Source organism: Lepidochelys olivacea (assembly GCF_965140295.1).
Source record: "Lepidochelys olivacea isolate rLepOli2 genome assembly, chromosome: 1".
Taxonomy (NCBI): Eukaryota; Metazoa; Chordata; order Testudines; family Cheloniidae; genus Lepidochelys; species Lepidochelys olivacea.
This window is the reverse complement of record NC_140411.1, coordinates 241,918,145-241,934,708: the sequence shown is the minus strand read 5'-3', so window position 1 is coordinate 241,934,708 and position 16,564 is coordinate 241,918,145. Positions and strand designations below refer to the sequence as shown.

At 44.2% G+C, this 16,564-nt stretch overlaps 1 protein-coding gene across 3 annotated transcripts in view; it reads right to left on the bottom strand.

The window, feature by feature from the left end:
- ADA2 (adenosine deaminase 2) overlaps positions 1–16,564 on the bottom strand; it is a 54,271-nt gene that overhangs the window by 25,501 nt on the left and 12,206 nt on the right. Inside the window, exon 1 of one of the 3 annotated variants that reach the window (XM_084637699.1) lies at positions 4,732–4,780. The exons of the other annotated variants lie outside the window; for them this stretch is intronic. The gene's annotated coding sequence lies outside the window, so the exon portion shown is untranslated. Of the gene's footprint in view, positions 1–4,731; positions 4,781–16,564 lie in introns of those variants that run through there. 3 annotated transcript variants of the gene reach the window in all.

Below are 16,564 nucleotides of genomic sequence, written 5' to 3'. Positions count from 1 at the left end.
TAAGCCCACGGCAATAAACAAGATGGAAAGCAGAGGGGAATTTAGTGAGGTAAAATGTAATGACTGAAGTTGGAATTTGGCCAGACACCACAGTTAACAGCCCTATCCTTCTGAATATCATGGTTTCTTTAATGTCAGGGCCCTAATTTTAGGCCTCCTTGGAAAACCAGGCATGACACAAGGAAACTTGTACAATACAGAGGATCAATACAGATTAACTAAGAGGTCTTTTCCATAAACAACCACCTCTAACCCCAATTCTGCCACTCCCTCACTTCTCTCATTCAACCAAGACCCACTGGAGAAAACTAAAGCCCTGTCCACATTACCAGTGGATAACATGGTTTGTGGCTACATAATACAACTTTAAAGGCACATTTGTGCACTGTTGCACAGTGAGAAAGAGGCTTTTACAAAGCTTTCAATTCTTTTAGCAGCAGGCAGGTATTCTCAGTGAGGTACCCTTCATGCAATTTCATTCCCACACACCAACCCAACAGAGCCAGTTTTCATTTTATTAATCCATTCTGCAAAGTTCATCTTTCTTCTCCAGCTTCCGCTTTCAGGATCAACCCATTGTGCCACAGCTCAGCATGACAATGTTGCAACACAATATAATTGCACTAGCCCAAAAGAAATGTTAGGACACTTTGATGGTTTGCAGGTCAATGTGAAAATCAAGGCAAAGCATACACAAATCGTGTCTGTGTAACATGTTCCTACTAACCCATTTTTAAAAGCAGTTTTGCTGATCCACAATGAAAGTGGAAAGATGCTCCCTGAATAGTGGTTTGAGAGTTGGAAGATTGGTGTTTAGTTCTGGCTCTGCCACTGACATGCTGTGTGACCTTGGGCAAGTTACTTAACCTGACCGCTCCAGTTTCCTTATCTGTAAAATGGGGACGATCCTTCCCCAGCTGCTTCACTACGGCACTGTGAAAATGAGGATTATTTATTTGTATAACCATAGTACCTATCAGCTGCAGTCATGGACCAGGACCCCATTGTGGTAGGCACTGTACAGACACAGAACAAAAAGTCCCTGCCCCAAAAAACTTATGATCTAAGATTAGTTACTGTGTGTAAACCACACCGAACATGCAAAGGGTGTAAGTATTATCAGTTATTAAGGACTGACTGTCTCACAACACTTGGAATGACTAAAACATCCCCACCGGCCTGATAAATAACCTATACTTTTGTCTGGCTGGACAAATGAGGTGGTTAGTGGGAGATCTGCAGGGAGGAAGAGGCATGTCTGCTGTGGCCTGTGCTTGCAGCTGAGCATCTGAGCCTGTGACCCAGCAAATTCACCTACAACTTGCTCCATCTATGCACATAAACTCACCCTCAGGCTGCCTTTTCATCCATCCTGAGCTGCGTCTACACCCACCTGATGACATTTAAAAAGAGAATCCCAGTTACAAGAATTGGAATCTGGTAATGCAGAGCCAGGGAAAAGGCTATACTCCCAGGTTAACAATTAATCACACAGGGAATGAAGCCACTGATTTGTAATCATTGCCTGGCTCCCAAATATAATAGCTGTGAATTCCTGTGACCACCGTCTGAGACAAGGAGCTTTGGGCTATTCCCAGTGCACTTGCTAAAATTCAAATCAGTCGCAGAGCAAGTCTCTTAGCTCTGTGAGCTCAGCCGCTTATCAGCAAGAGGAGTCAGTGGTGCTAGCCAGCAGCAGTCTGAATAACCCTGCTCTCTGTCACTGTGTGGCTGCTGAGCTGAGGTTTCATTTTCAAGTAACCCTAAGCAAGAACTGTGTCATCTCCCCCCAGCCCCCCAGAACTGTTCTTTGCTTCCATAACCCCAGGATTGTAGCTACAGTTACTGAAAGGACAAAGCAAAGAAAACCTTTGTATGGTAACACCAAGTCACTAAGGGCCAGTGCTGCAAGGTCCTGAGTGCCCTCAATTGTCAGGAATTGATGTCACCCTTCAGAATAGGGGCTCCGCACCGCACAGGACCAGGTTCCAGGCTGTTTCCAAGGTTTCTGTGCAAGGCACCTAGAAAAGATTAGCAGGGCCCCAAGTCAAGTATTTGTTTCCCCCTTCCCAATCTCTCGTCTCTCTCCAATCTTGGGCAGTAAAAAAAGAAAGCAAACTGGGTAACAGACTGCATGTTGTACCTCCTGCTCTCAGGCTTACCAAGAATCCCCTTCTGGTTCACTCTCTCACTTTAAAGGAAGGAGAAAACCCAGTGAGCTTCTGTCAATGTGGGGATTTTTTCCATTAGTCATTTCACATCAGTGCCTGCCCCCACTGTCTAACCTTCACACACACCCCAAAAAAACCCATCCACTTATCCTCTCGAGAGCTTATGCTAGACATACTGTTGCCCCCCAAATATCTGCACAGGTCGGGGAGTTCTCTTCCTTAATTCTACCTACTATTAGCTGCAACCTGCTCCTGGGCATGAGGCAGGGAACAGAGGAAGAGACTTAGATCCAAACAATACTATAAAATTAACTATGTTGGTGGATCTTTCATCTTGTTGTGTAGACAGGACCTAACCCAACTCAGATCTGCCCCATTTCCTAATAAAATCGTGGAATTGGCTAATCCTGCTCAAAACAGGAAGAGATGACAGTAGTTAGGACCCCAGGCCCACACTAGTGCTCCCACCACTAGCACTGGCAATAAAAATTCCTACCACTGATAAGAAAAATAGTCCAAGCAGACAAGTGTTTGGTTTCAGCTGCATAGGTGTGACCAGCCTATGTTATAACCAGTATAGCATAGTAGACTGTATAGCTGGGACTGAAGGTAAGCTGTAGCTCACGAAAGCTTATGCTCTAATAAATTGGTTAGTCTCTAAGGTGCCACAAGTCCTCCTTTTCTTTTTGCGAATACAGACTAACACGGCTGCTACTCTGAAACCAAAACAACTGTGGCACAACCAAGAAATAACTGGGTCTGCCAACAGGGCAGTAGCTATACTTTACACAGGGACTTCTCTCTTCAGTGTGTTATCATCCTATATTTGATTCCACAGCAAAAGCTACCTTAAACAGCTGGATGCAATTCCTCCTCAGAACTTATACCTGTTTTTGCCTGAAGTTTATAAGCTAGTTCTCCCACTCCTCTGTACTATTTACCCTCTGGGAGAGAGAAAGGCTGGATGCTTGATGCAGATAGGTGCAGGGAGCTGGAGGAGAGAGATTTTTTGTGGTGTTAAAGAAAGACAGCCATTTGTTGCTGCTTTCCCTCCTTTCTTTTGTGAAGATTCACTGCTGGAAAGAAGCAATGAAAGGTGATGTGGAAAGTTAGGGTAGCCAGGGCAAGTTCATAAAGGGACCAGAAATAAGCTCTTAGGAGCATCTTGTAAAGTACATTCAGACCTCACTCTTGGATGCTGAAGGGTGACAAGACAAGGAGGATCAAGTGACCAATGATTGTTGGAGTCTTTGGGATTCCTTGCTCAGGAGAGATGACTAACATCCACCAATAGCCTTGCTAGACTCTCCTTTTCTCCTTCACAGCATCAAGGTGAACATTTTTCAAGGTTTTTTGATAAGGGGCAGCAGGCAAGCTAGCTGGCTGACATAATAGGTTCAAAGACTTCAGTCTAGGAACGTTCAGATTCTGCCCAAATGAGGGCCACATTGGAAACTTGCTAGGAAAATGAGGGGTGTAGCTAATTCGCCTAAAACAAATCAAGAGCAGCCCCAAGGCTACTTGGGTGAAGTTGGACCATAGCACGTTGGAAACTGCAGGCTCCCTGAGCCACACCAATTCCTGAAGGAAGAGTGCAGCTTTGGACAACATAGTGAAATTCCAGTGAGTGCAATTTGGCCTGAAGGCATGTTTTAGCCACCCTAGCATTAGTTACCATTTATTTCACGGATATAAACCTCCGATGGCTATGCACAGTGATTGTAGGGAACAGGGATACATCCCTGTGTACACTGAGCCAATCAGGCTCTCTGGCAATATATCAGTTGCTATACCTGTTAATCACTGAAGCTCCAGGAAATACACTTAAAAGAAAACAACAAACCACTAGATACACCGAGCAGCCAGAACAAGCCTAGCCTGTTGAAATTACATTGTAATTAAAACATAATAAAAACTGGCATTTATTGATGAGTTATATTAACCCTGTCTGAAACCATTTGAACAAATTAAGCCTCATAATGGTATTTTTCTTCACTGTTAAAAGCATTAAGACATGACACAGATCAATAATAATACCCACGTTGGCTCTTTGTTATTGGAAGAAGAAAGCTTTGCTGCTGGAAAGCTTCAATTGGCATGGCTTCAGCCAATAAGAAGGCACCTACAAGGGACCCTGCTGGCAAGCCCCAAAAGATAATGCCAGGGTACTTACATGGGCATATAAAGCATGCTGTCAAAAACACTGCCAGGAGCCCAGCTGTCCTACTCCAGGAGACATTTCCAGGGTATTTGCATGAGCAGATACCAATATATGCCCCAGAAACCATTGCCAAGGCCCCTGCTGGCACATAGTGGATGTTTCCAGGGGACTTGCACAGTCATATACCAGTGCCTGACTCAAGTGCCACTGCCCCCCTATACATATACCACAGATCCTACATGGGCACAGACATGTCTCGGGGGGGGGGGGGGGAGGTGGAAGGTTCTGCCAGGGCCCCTACAGGAAAATATACTGGTGAATGCCTCAATGGGCACTGCCAAGGCTGGGGCCTGTGTCCCAAGTGAATTGTTCTCTAGTTGTTTTGCAATGGTTACAAACCTGTAAGGCAGAAAAACTGATAGACCTTGAGCTCCTTCCTTCCTTCCTTCTCCCAGCTGCTTCTGTCTCTCTCAAGCCACACAACAGCTGAGCAGATAAACAACTTGCCACCTGCTCCCACCTCCAACCCCGCCCCTCTAAATCGGATATGTCTCCACCTCCTCCTCCAAAGGTCTGTTCCTGTGGTTGTATTCTCCTCCCTTAAGGTGCAGTCCCCTGCAGCAACACAGCAGCCGCTGCTGCATGCCCTCCCCTTTAGCTAAAGGAGGGACACATTGTGAAGAAAGCGATAGAGCTGTCTGTTCTCATTGCAAACAAAAAGACACCTTGAAATAACAATTTAGCCTTCATCCAAACTAAGACAGACAGGAAATCCCACCCTCTGTCTTTGCAATGCCATAGCATATTCAGATTCTGAACAGCCTCACCCTACTCCCCTTCCACCTGTGCAACAGGGCAGAGAAGGCAGGAGAAGTTAAATAGTGAGCATGGAAGGAAGATCAAGGGAAACGGAGGCCAGGCACAATAGTAAACTGGGTGGTACCTCAGAGTCCCTGTCTGTAAAATGGGAACAATAATCCTTAATCAATATTGTAAACCACTTTGAGACTGTCCACTGAAAAGTCCTGAAAAGTAGCAAGTATTAATTATTATTACTACCATAAAAGGCTCCTAAACATTAATTAAAATAATGGAATGAACCATCCTCAATGCCCATCAGCCTCTTTCAGCTTCCTCCTTATTTCTGAGGCAGATAAATCATTCTGTTGCATTGAGTGAAGTATATAAAATAATGAATGGTCTAGAGAAGGTAGACAAGGAACTTCTGTTCTCTGTGTCTCATACCACCAGAACAAGGGGACAGTCAATTAAATTAAAAGGTGGGAAATTGAAAAAAGGAAATACTTTTTCACACAATGTGTGATTACACTGTGGAACTCACTGCCACAGGAAGTCATTGAGACCAAGAACTTAATAAGATTTCAAACTGATTGAACATGTACCTGGAAATCCAGTGTGATCATAACGAATGACAACAAAAATGTTAAACCTCCTACTTCAGGGTTTGGGCCCATCGCTGACTTCTAGAGCTCAGGATGAGGCCTATGTTCAGGGCAGATGGTCCCACATCTGCCTACTGAAGGGTTCTTACTCCTTCTTCTGAAGCACCAGGTGGTGGAGACAAGATACTGAACTAGATGGACCTCAAGTCTGATCCAGCCTGGCAATTCCTGTGTGTGTGAAGCACCCACAGGAGTGCAATGGGGGATAGGTTTGGGCACATACAGTATGACTTGACATTTTGCCTAGGAAGATAGGATCGGACCAGTGATCCAATACCCTGTCACTGACAGTAACCAGCACCAGATTCTTCAGGCAAGGCGTAAGATCTCACAGTAGACAGGAATAGGTTTAACCTGGTCCCTGGGAAAATTACTCCATAACCCCAAATATCAGAGGTTGGATTTAGCCCTGAAGTATGGGGCCTTACATTGTTCCCACAATTCTTGCGTATTTTGTAAGATTTACTGTTTTAACCCTTTTTGAATCCAGCTAAACTCTTGGTCTCAATTATATCTTGTGGCAGCAAGTTCCACTGGCTAATTGGGAATTGTGTGAGAAAGTATTTCCTTGTATTGGTTCTGAACTTGTCACCTTTCAATGTCATTGAATGTCCCTCTGTTCTCATGCTATGAGATAGGGTGAATAGAACTTCCTGATCCATCTATTTTATACCACTAATATTTCTGTATGCTTTTATCAAACTAATTGAGGGGGGGAAATTGCACAGGTCCAGTTTGATTCAAATGTGACTGTGGGGAAAATGGCCCTGTTTTACTGAACAATTCTGCTCCCTGCGTATATTCAAAATGAGAATTATTTCATCTAGTGGTAAGAATAAGTTTTCATTGTTTTATACCCCTGCAGAGCAAGTACAGATATAGGAACTGAAGCTGTCTTCTAGTGTAGTTTCTGCATCTTCCACAGAATTGTTGGCCAAGCTTTAACTGCAGAGCCAAATTCCGTCCTCAGTTGTGCTGTACAACCCTCATGAAGACGATAAGGTTGCACAGATGAAAGCAAGTGAAGAATTTAGCTTGCAGGATCTTATATATTAATGATGATGCATGAGGAGGAAAGAACCCGCTGAACCCTCAGATCTCACGCTGAGTTTGCAGGGCTGCAAAGTACAAAAATATTCTCTTTATAGTAAACTGAGGAAATTTGCCCTGGAACAACTGAGAGACATACACAGAATCCTATGACACCGTTTTTACAGACACACTTTTCAGACTGAACAATACTTTAAAATGACAAATAAATCACCCAGAATTGTGGAAAGCAAAGGGAGCTTAGCTTTTATAACCCTGACATTTTCCAGACTGCCAGCCAAATCCACGTGTAGGATGCCATGTGTGTATATACCCACAGGCTCCAAAGAGATAACCAGCACAATACACAGTGGTTTTCAGATGTGACTGATGGTCTTCTAGGGGTTTTGGCACCATGAAGTTGCAGTGTAGAGTTCAGTGCATCTATACATCTAATTAATATTACAGTAACATCTAAAATGTGGTAGGTACTTTAGTACTTATAGAAAGACACAACCCTTGCCCAGTCTACAAAGACAAAAAATAGGGGAAAGTGATATTATACATGCAGAAATACTATTCCCAGTTGCCCCACCACATAACCATCATTAGTTATTTTTGCAACTCTTCCCTGTTTACTAATGTGAATTTACTTTACCTATGCCTATTTACTGTTTATTTTGTCATGTCTCCTGCCCCACCCCATATATAATGCAAAACAATGTACTGCATTAGCCACTTCTAAAATTATCACCTCCCCACTGAGTTGTCTCTCCTCAGTATGGGAGAATGGAAATGGCTAGCCTATCAGCTCCGAAGAGATTTTTCCCTCACCAGTTAGTGGTATTCCCTGAGCTCAGCTGATGAAAGTCACAGATGGGTCTGCTGAGGAGCAGCTCTCGGTGCCTGCCTTGTTCCCCAGAGCCCTCTTCAGCCAGTTTGATGTCTAAGTGGAAGGGAAGAAAATAGGCTGACAGTAGGGTTACCACCCAGATGATTTTCTGAATTGATGAGCTGCTTTTTCATAGATCTTATGGCTGTACAAATAGTGATCTTGTTGGATCTCACAAACCAAGTAATGACCTAAGACAGGAGCGCTCTAGGAAAAGCCTTAGGAATGAGACAAAGAAAAAGCAAAGGAAAAACATCATCAGAGGAACTAAATACCAGCAACAAGAAGCAAGGGAAGTGCAGCCTTCAACAGTCAGAAGCAAAATGACTGCTGGTTTTGTCTCTAGTTTTGTATTTAAAAGGCCAGGAAGGCAGGCATGCCAGGAAAGGCTACACACTACAGATTTAAGAGATGGCTAAGCAGGGAGAGAAAAAGGAGCTTGAATTCTCAACTTTTTGAGGACCAAGCCACTGAGCTGAAAAACATCTAACAGGAGGCTGGTGTTAAAAATAGTTATGGCGTTCTTTGGTTTTGTTCCAATAAATATGATAGTCTAATAAAATCCAGATCCCTTTTGGACATCACTTGCTTCCCATGCTTAAAGTTCACTATCATATCATCATACCAAGGGCTGTCAGAAGTGGTGTTGGTGATTCAGGATATGTCTTCATTGCAAAATTAACTCAAGTTACAATCTGAGTGTCACACCTAATTCAAGTCTTGCCCACATACAACTCTTACCTCAAGTGTGACGGCACGTTTGACTCAAGTTGGCTCAGGGCCTGCCAGGGCGTACAGGCAAATATGTGAGTTAGTACAACTCGTCAGTTGCTATGGGTGCTGCAGAGGACCATATTCTGGCATGCAGAGGTATTCAAAACTGTGTCACTGAATGAAGAGGATCTTTTTCAAGCACCTTGGGCCTAGAATGATTGCTGAACACAGTGGGCTCGCTTCACTCAAGTGCTGATAGTCCTCCAGTGCCTTCCCACAATTTCCCCACCCTGTGTGCTGAGACAGGACTTTCTCCCACAGTCCGCTGGGAAAGAATTCACAGAGTGGCTCATCTTACTGCAGTGAAAAGACCCATGAGATACATCCCTAGAAGTTTTAGAGCTACACAAAAGTGAGTGCAGTGCTAGTGTGGACACAGCAACTTCAGTGTTATTTGGCAATGGAGCTGCTCTCACTTGAGCTAGGTTAACTCAAGAGGAGTAACTTGAGTGTGATACTTCAAGTCAATTGCAGTGAAGACATACTCAGTAGGTGGCAGTCTTTCCTCTGAGTAAGTGTGAACCAATGTTCCTGCATGATGCTAGCTGCTTGCTGCTGAAGGTGTGCTCTTTCAGAGGAAATTGCTTATGATCCAATAGCACTTTTCTCCCCCTAAAATGGGGAGTATTCACTTCAGTGTCCTGAGTATATTCCAATTCTAGAAGAACTAGCAGAGAGGCAGCATGATCTAGGGGAGAAGGCACTGGGTTAGGACTCAGGAGACCTGCGGTCTGTCACTGGCTCTACTACTGACCTGCAGTGTGACCTTAGGCCAGTCACTTCACTCTCTTGTGTATCTGTTTTCCCACTCATTTTGTGTCTTGACTACTTAGGCTGTGAACTCTCCGGGGGTAAGGGCTGTCTTTTGCATCTACAGCACCCAGTACAATGGGTTCCCAATCTCAGCTAGAGCTCTTAGGTGCTACTGTAATACTACATCTAGCATTAATGGCAGTTATATTATGGCCTCCTAAATTTCTTCCAGTTTCCACTAGCTATTACTTCTTGTCCTGCACTGTTAAACAGCTGCCACATTTCAACTAAGAGGTAGCTGCACTTCCGTGCTGGGTGACATTATTTCTCTGTAAAAGTGTGAAGCGCTCTGGAGTCCATAAGGGTCCTATGTGGAAAGAACACTTCATGTTGTTCCGCAGTAACCTTCTCAGGCAAATACTTGCGTTTGTGGGGAGGAGCTCCAGAAGGTGCCACCTTTAGCTATGCAGAGTGCTGCTTTGATGCAGACCTTCCATAGTAACACTGGTTTCAGAGTAGCAGCCGTGTTAGTCTGTATTCGCAAAAAGAAAAGGAGGACTTGGGGCACCTTAGAGACTAACCAATTTATTTGAGCATAAGCTTTCGTGAGCTACAGCTCAATTCATCGGATGCATACAGCATCTGTAGCACTCTACCTTGATACAACAGGGAAAGTGCATTTTGCTGTACAATGGATAAACTCAGGGTGAATGTTGTGGAGAAATTATGTCAGATCCCATAAGCCTTGTTTTTCTACACATCAATTTGCCTTAAACACCACAGATCCAGATATGGTGGGGAGCACATGGCCCAGACTTCCTGCTCTCTCACTCCTGCATCCCCCTGGACTTCATGTTGAAGCCCTAGAATAAGGCAGATCTGCTAACTGAGAAGCCTCATCTCATTGCCCTTCCCCAGCTGAACTGTGCTGCTCCTGCCCGAGGTTTTATTTGATGAAAAATCCTGGAAATAAAACCCACGCTCTCTCTATTCCCTCTGCAAAAATCTCCCCACCTCCAGAACTGCAGACTGCTGCTTTCGGCTCTTCTAATTAGCTAGGCAAGGCAGTGCTCATTAGCCCCACCTGAGTCACTCAGCTACTTGGAAAGAAGAGTATTAACCCCCAAATGGCCATGTGGCTCCAGAAAAATAGGTGACTAAGAGAACTACCCTCAGTTGCCTGTACTCTCAGGTAGGCATCAAGGCCCAGACCCTCAAAGGTTTTCAGCACCTCCCTCCCTTTGTGGATCTGGACCCAAGTGGCAACAGCATGACTAAAAGAGGTCCTTATTCCTACTTCAGTCTCACACAGTAAACAAAACCATGTCACCAGTTCTCTGAGGGACCCCACCATTCCCCCCTACTCCCATTATAAAATCTTGGGTACGTTTTCTCCAACGCTGATACTTGGCAAGTAGAGAGAGGTTGGCACCCACAGAGTTAATGGGAACCAAAGCTCTTCTTGATACCCTCACACCAGAACTTCTCTCCCAATACACCACAGTTTCTCTCAAGGGATTATTTGGATTGTAGTAGCCTCTCAGGGTCTCAGTCTAGATCAGGGCCCCACTGTACTACGTGCTGTGCAAACAGATAAGAAGACACAATCTCTGCTCTAAGGAGCTTACAATCTATAAGTAAAGACTAAGATACACCAGGGTAGTATCAAAAAACAAGAAAGAGTGGATATGGGATGGGTAAACAAGATCCTTGCATAGTTGAGCATATCACTAAAATCGTATATTTTAAAAATATTAATCTATAAGGAAATTGAGGCTAAAGCTTGGAAAGAGAATGGCTGGGAAGGAGGAGACTGTCGAAGAGGACAGGTATGCAGGAGATGGAGAAAACTGATGGGAGCAGGAGCTGGAAGGGTGTTAGGAATATGGCTATTCAATCTCTCTCTGTGCCTGGCTACCAAGAAGTAGCACTGGCAGGAGAGAAACAACAGCCAATGGCAGAGAAGAAAAACAAAGACTGAGAGTTTCAAAAATTCAGTGAACCTGATAATATCTGCAGGCTAGATGGAGGTTGGGAGTGCAGGCGTGTCCTGGACTCCTGACATACCACACCCATCCCCTGAACACAGCTAGTGAGTTGGGGGAGATAGGGGGTCTGAAACCTTTTTATAGACCTCATGTAGGGTAGAGGGGAGGCCATGGGGTCCTGGTTAGGACCTGACCATTTGTGCCAACAGGCAATCATTATAGGACCAGGAATTATATTAAATACACCAAAAGCACCCCATTCACATCCTGCCCCTCCCTCCATTCATCCCCAAAAGCCAGGGCCAGAGTAAGGGAGGGCAATACAGTTCACTAGGGTAAGATAAGTGAAAAATTGGTGATAATACTGGAGCAGAGTCCTTCAAGACAGCAAATAACCTGAGATTCCAAGGAAGCCCCTCAAAGCAGCACACAACCATTCCCTTTGGCCACCCACTCTGCTCCGGCCCTGATCCTAAAGGCTGTGATGAAAAGAGGGGAGGGCTGGCAAACTGAAAGCAACCGTCCTAACCTTACTTGGCAGCCTTCTAGCAGCAGCTGAAACAGTCCCCTCACAAACCTTGGCCTTTCCCACAGCATTTAAGATGAAGACCTTTGGGCATGTGGAGACATCTCTGTTCAGGTGTTTGGCATTTTCAATGCAACTTGCTAACCTGAAAGGTTAAAAGAACACTGTCTAGTTAAGTATATTTGTACAACTTCAAATAAATCATAATAAAAAATAATCCAGGGTCACCTATGACTTTGCAGTTGCCACTTTATTGCACACCATGATCACACAAAGAAAAGGAGGACTTGTGGCACCTTAGAGCCTCACAAATTTATTTAAGTATAAGCTTTCGTGAGCTACAGCTCACTTCATCGGATGCATTAATCACACAGAACCTTAAGGTGAGAGGAGGGATAGAACTCAGATCTTCTGTCTTATGGCACAGGCACCTGACACTTAAACTAAAGGGAAATCTCTCTTGGATGTTAGCAGTATAGAGATTGTGACACATAGTTAAGCAGCTTTGATTCCATCCAGCAGGGAGCAGGCACATCAGGCAGTTAATTATAATCATTTGCATTTCTGTAGCACCTTTCTTCCAAGTATCTCAGAGCATTTAACAAACATCAATTAATTAAGCTGCACAACTCGCTAACAATAGCTATGCATTATCTCCATTTTACAGGTAAGGAAACAAAGATCACTGTTACTAACACCACCTTTGACCACTAGAACTGAGAGCATTTAAAAAACCTCACTTACTTTTCACTGTTTATGCTGCTTGATTACTTCTTTGTATTTCTCTACGTTTGTACTGTGGCAATTTTCCCTAGTATTTAAAGTCAATTTCACTTTTTGGCTCTTATTCTCTAGCATACTCCTGCAATGTTTGGGTTGTTAAGACAATAGGGAAATATTTCAACCCAAACCAAAGAACAACTGTCACTTCATTGTATTTTTAACTTCATTGAAGCATTTGTATCATTATGCTTTGGAGAATCTGTTTTGTTTTATTTTATTTTGGGCCTAAACCACCTGTCCCTTTAAAGAACGGTAGCTAGTCTGTCCCCCACAGTGCAGAAGATTAATTGAAAGCAGGACTCACTCCAGAGAAAAAGGTTCCCTAGTGGGGTGCAATTATGATAGTGGTTTAGAAATGCTATTTACAGCTGAAAGAGAGGTTAGGTAAGCTACTTTAACCTAAAAACCTTTGAGGAAAGGGTAAACTTAAACCAGAAAATGACAACTGTAGGACCTACAAAATTATATACAGTCTTTCATATATCAACAAGATCTTCGACCAGCTACACAAAATTCTATTCCCCATTTGCCAGGGACAACAAGTGATGGGTTTTATGATGTTTTGTTTTGGACAGGTGAGTAAAATATCATTTGACTTTTTCACCCTCCATGATACTTGCACCTTAAGAATTTGGAGAATCCACCACAGGTAACTAATAAGCAACCAGTGGACACACTTCAGAATTCTGATTAAAGCCTGTAGGACATTTCAAACTCTTAGGAAGCGTGCCCTTAAATCCACACTAACATGTTATGAACCTGAAGCCCAACAGCTTCTGTTCTGGCTGAACTATGCTTGATGCAGAAATGCAGGGGGGGGGGGAAGGGGCACCAAAGGGCACTACATTTGTGCCTCCCCATGGTTAGGAGTCATCCAGGGGCCTGTTTCACCCCCAGTAAGTTTGAGAGGCTTGGAGGCTGTTGTACTTGTTCACCATTCTGGGATCCAAGAATAGAGAAGCACAGCAGCAATCCAGAGATGTCCTTACTCCAAGGATCCATCCAGGGATATCCCTGTGCTAGAGGAATTCCTTGGTGTAGGATATGGACATAGGGCAATAGTAAATTAAGCTCTGCATCTCCAACCGGTGAGACACCTGAACAGGTGCTGGCCCTGGCACATCCCTTCTCGAAGGCCATGGAGAGTGAAGCGTCCAAAAGTACTAATCACTTAGGTCTGGTCTACTCTGGGTGGGGGGGGGTGATCTAAGTTACGCGACTTCAGCTATGTGAATAACCTGGCTGAAGTCGACGTACTTTGATCTACTCGCCGCAGTGCCTTCACTGTGGTGAGTCGACAGCTGATGCTCCCCCCTCGACTCTGCCCGTGCCTCTCGCTCCGGTGGAGTACCAGAGTCGATGGGAGAGCGCCTAGTGGTCGATTTATCACGTCTAGACTAGATGCGATAAATCTATCCCCGCTGGATCGATCGCTGCCCGTCGATCCTGCGAGTAATGTAGACAAGCCCTAAGACTAGTAAGTGCTTGGCAGGAAATAGTGGGAAATGGAGAAAAGAGGGGCCAAAGTTAAAGGGCCTTGACAAGGAATCCCCAACTCCTTCCAGCATCACCTCAGCTCCTGTCTCCTCAGCCTACCAGATCAAGGAGCGGTGGATATAAAAATAAATGTATCTAGAACTGCGTGGACATGTCTCAGCAGATTATAATTATTTTAAAGGCGATCAGGTTTGTTTCTCTTCCCTGGCCTCTTCACTTTCCATCTGCAGCTACTGCTAGGGTTATGGTGTTCATTTTATATTTCAGAGGCAGTGCACCTGCCAAATCTTTTATGAGCACTGCTCAGTACTCTGGAGCTAATCCCATGGTTATGGTGAACTGCACTTTCTGCCCAGAGGAGTCTCATTTTCCTGCTATGTCCAGTTGCTGGAAAACTTCACATAATCACTTTCAACTACAAATATTTCAGGCAACAGCAGAACAATTTGCTGCTACTGCTGTCACCGACTAGGCTGCAGCTCTCTACTTCACGTCCATGTTGGCTTTACTCTTCTCCCATCTAATTCCTTCAGGCATAGCCACATGGGCTGATAACAATACTTTTAATATATGCAATGCCTTTCATCCAAGAATCCGATAGCTTTCTCTGGGTATTGTAGTATTTCCCCTTCTCATATCAATTCAGCCAACTCTGGGATGGAACCGTGCAGTAGCACATAGGAACTTCAGACCTTTTTAGCAGAGAAAGGGAGGGATAACTCCCCCCACTGAAACTGCCTAGAAGTGTCTTAGACTAGCAGGATGTAATTGCTCAGGTTGCAATTTGGCCAGAAACTGGGGCTTACACCCTTCTCCATGGGATTTTTAGCTACCACAAATGGTCAGGACCCAGATATTACATCTCACCTGAAAGATGGGACCTCTAGATGCACAGTACACCCTAGCATTGTGCTGTTAGATTGACTCAGCACTGACTCAGAGAGAAGACTGCTGTCTATTGAATCACTTCCTGTCCTGTGCTATCTTGGGTTTTCCTTGGAGGCCTCTCATATTGACCCAGCCTATCTTATGAAAGCTAACAAGATAACAGCTAACCAAGCTTTTATACCATGCTCATCACTATGGTATCTGAGTGCCATCTCACGAAGGCATGGTTAATGTGACAGAAAAGGACAAGCCCTAGCTTTATGTAGGGGGTGAGAGAGTGCGAGGTTAGGATTTTCTGTTTGTCTGACACTCGAGCTCTCTGATTTAAGTCTCTAAACCCCCTCGGGCTGAGCTGTGACTCACTGACAGTGTTTGATCATATTTTCAGAGCAGGATTAATTTTGCTTTATTGCTTGTCCACATAACGCTCTAGTATCATCTTCAAAGGGCCATTCCTCAGAGGAGAGGGAAGGAGACATGCTCCATAATTTAGTGACCATTGCTTCTAAATTAAAAGGTTAATAGCTTGACAAATTCACATTTTAACCCTCTAGCCTGTCTCCCTCTCTAATTGCAATGCACAACATTTTTATTTGAATATAATGAAAGGTCACTCGAGAGATTTGTGTGTATGTCTATACCTAGGTCTATAGCATTAAAGCTTTGCCTCTTCCTTTGGGGGCACATTCTAATCTCTCCGACATCAGCATAGAGGTGGAGCTACCCTGATAAATCAGTGGAGTTTCTCTGGTTGTATGCTAGTGTAACTGAGATCAGGATCTGCAGCCCCTGTGCTGGAATGAAAGAGTTGACAAAGGAACAAGAAGGGGAAAGAGGGTAACTGGGAAAATCAGCAGGAGCTGCTGCGTGCTGAGCACTTTTGAAAATCAGGCTTCTTATTTAGGTGCCTAAATATGGACTTAGGAACCTAGCTTCAGGCCCTTACTTTTGAAAATCGTGGCCTAGCAGTCTGAAACAGTGGGGTGTACTGTGTATCAGAAGCTGAGGTGCAGAAGCAGATCTGTGTGAGAGACCAGGACCGGAAAACCGGCCTTGCTGTAGGTCAGACTGGGGTGAATGGAAAGGCTGTAGTGGAAGCTCATGACTTGAAATCATACTAGAAACAGAGGAGACACTATGTCATGTAACTCATCACCCTACCAATGCAGGGTTCTTCCCTATTGCATATTCACTAATGTTCTGTCAAGTAATTAAAAAATATCCCAGGCAATGGGCCATCCACCACATCCTTAGGGTGACTGGACTATTCCACAACTTAATAAGTTTTATTATCAGGATGCTTTACCTGATACCATAAATTTAGCATAGAGGATTTCAGGTTAGGCTTGAAGAGCACTGAGAGAGTTGCTTGGGGACCAAGGACTAGAACAACAGGTGATTCTCAGATCAGGATTGAGATGTACAGGTAGAGCTTAGTTTGTGAACTAACCTTTCACTGTCCCACTCTATGCCTAGCTATAATGAGTACTTGCAGCTTGCACATTTATAGTTCACCACACCCATTTACTTGCCTACTGTACCGAAATCTGATTGGGTTGGAAGCAAGGGACTTAGCTTCAAGTTTCATGGTGAACCAGAAGGAAAAGTGAAAAACCTGGGAGAGCAGATAGCATAGTCT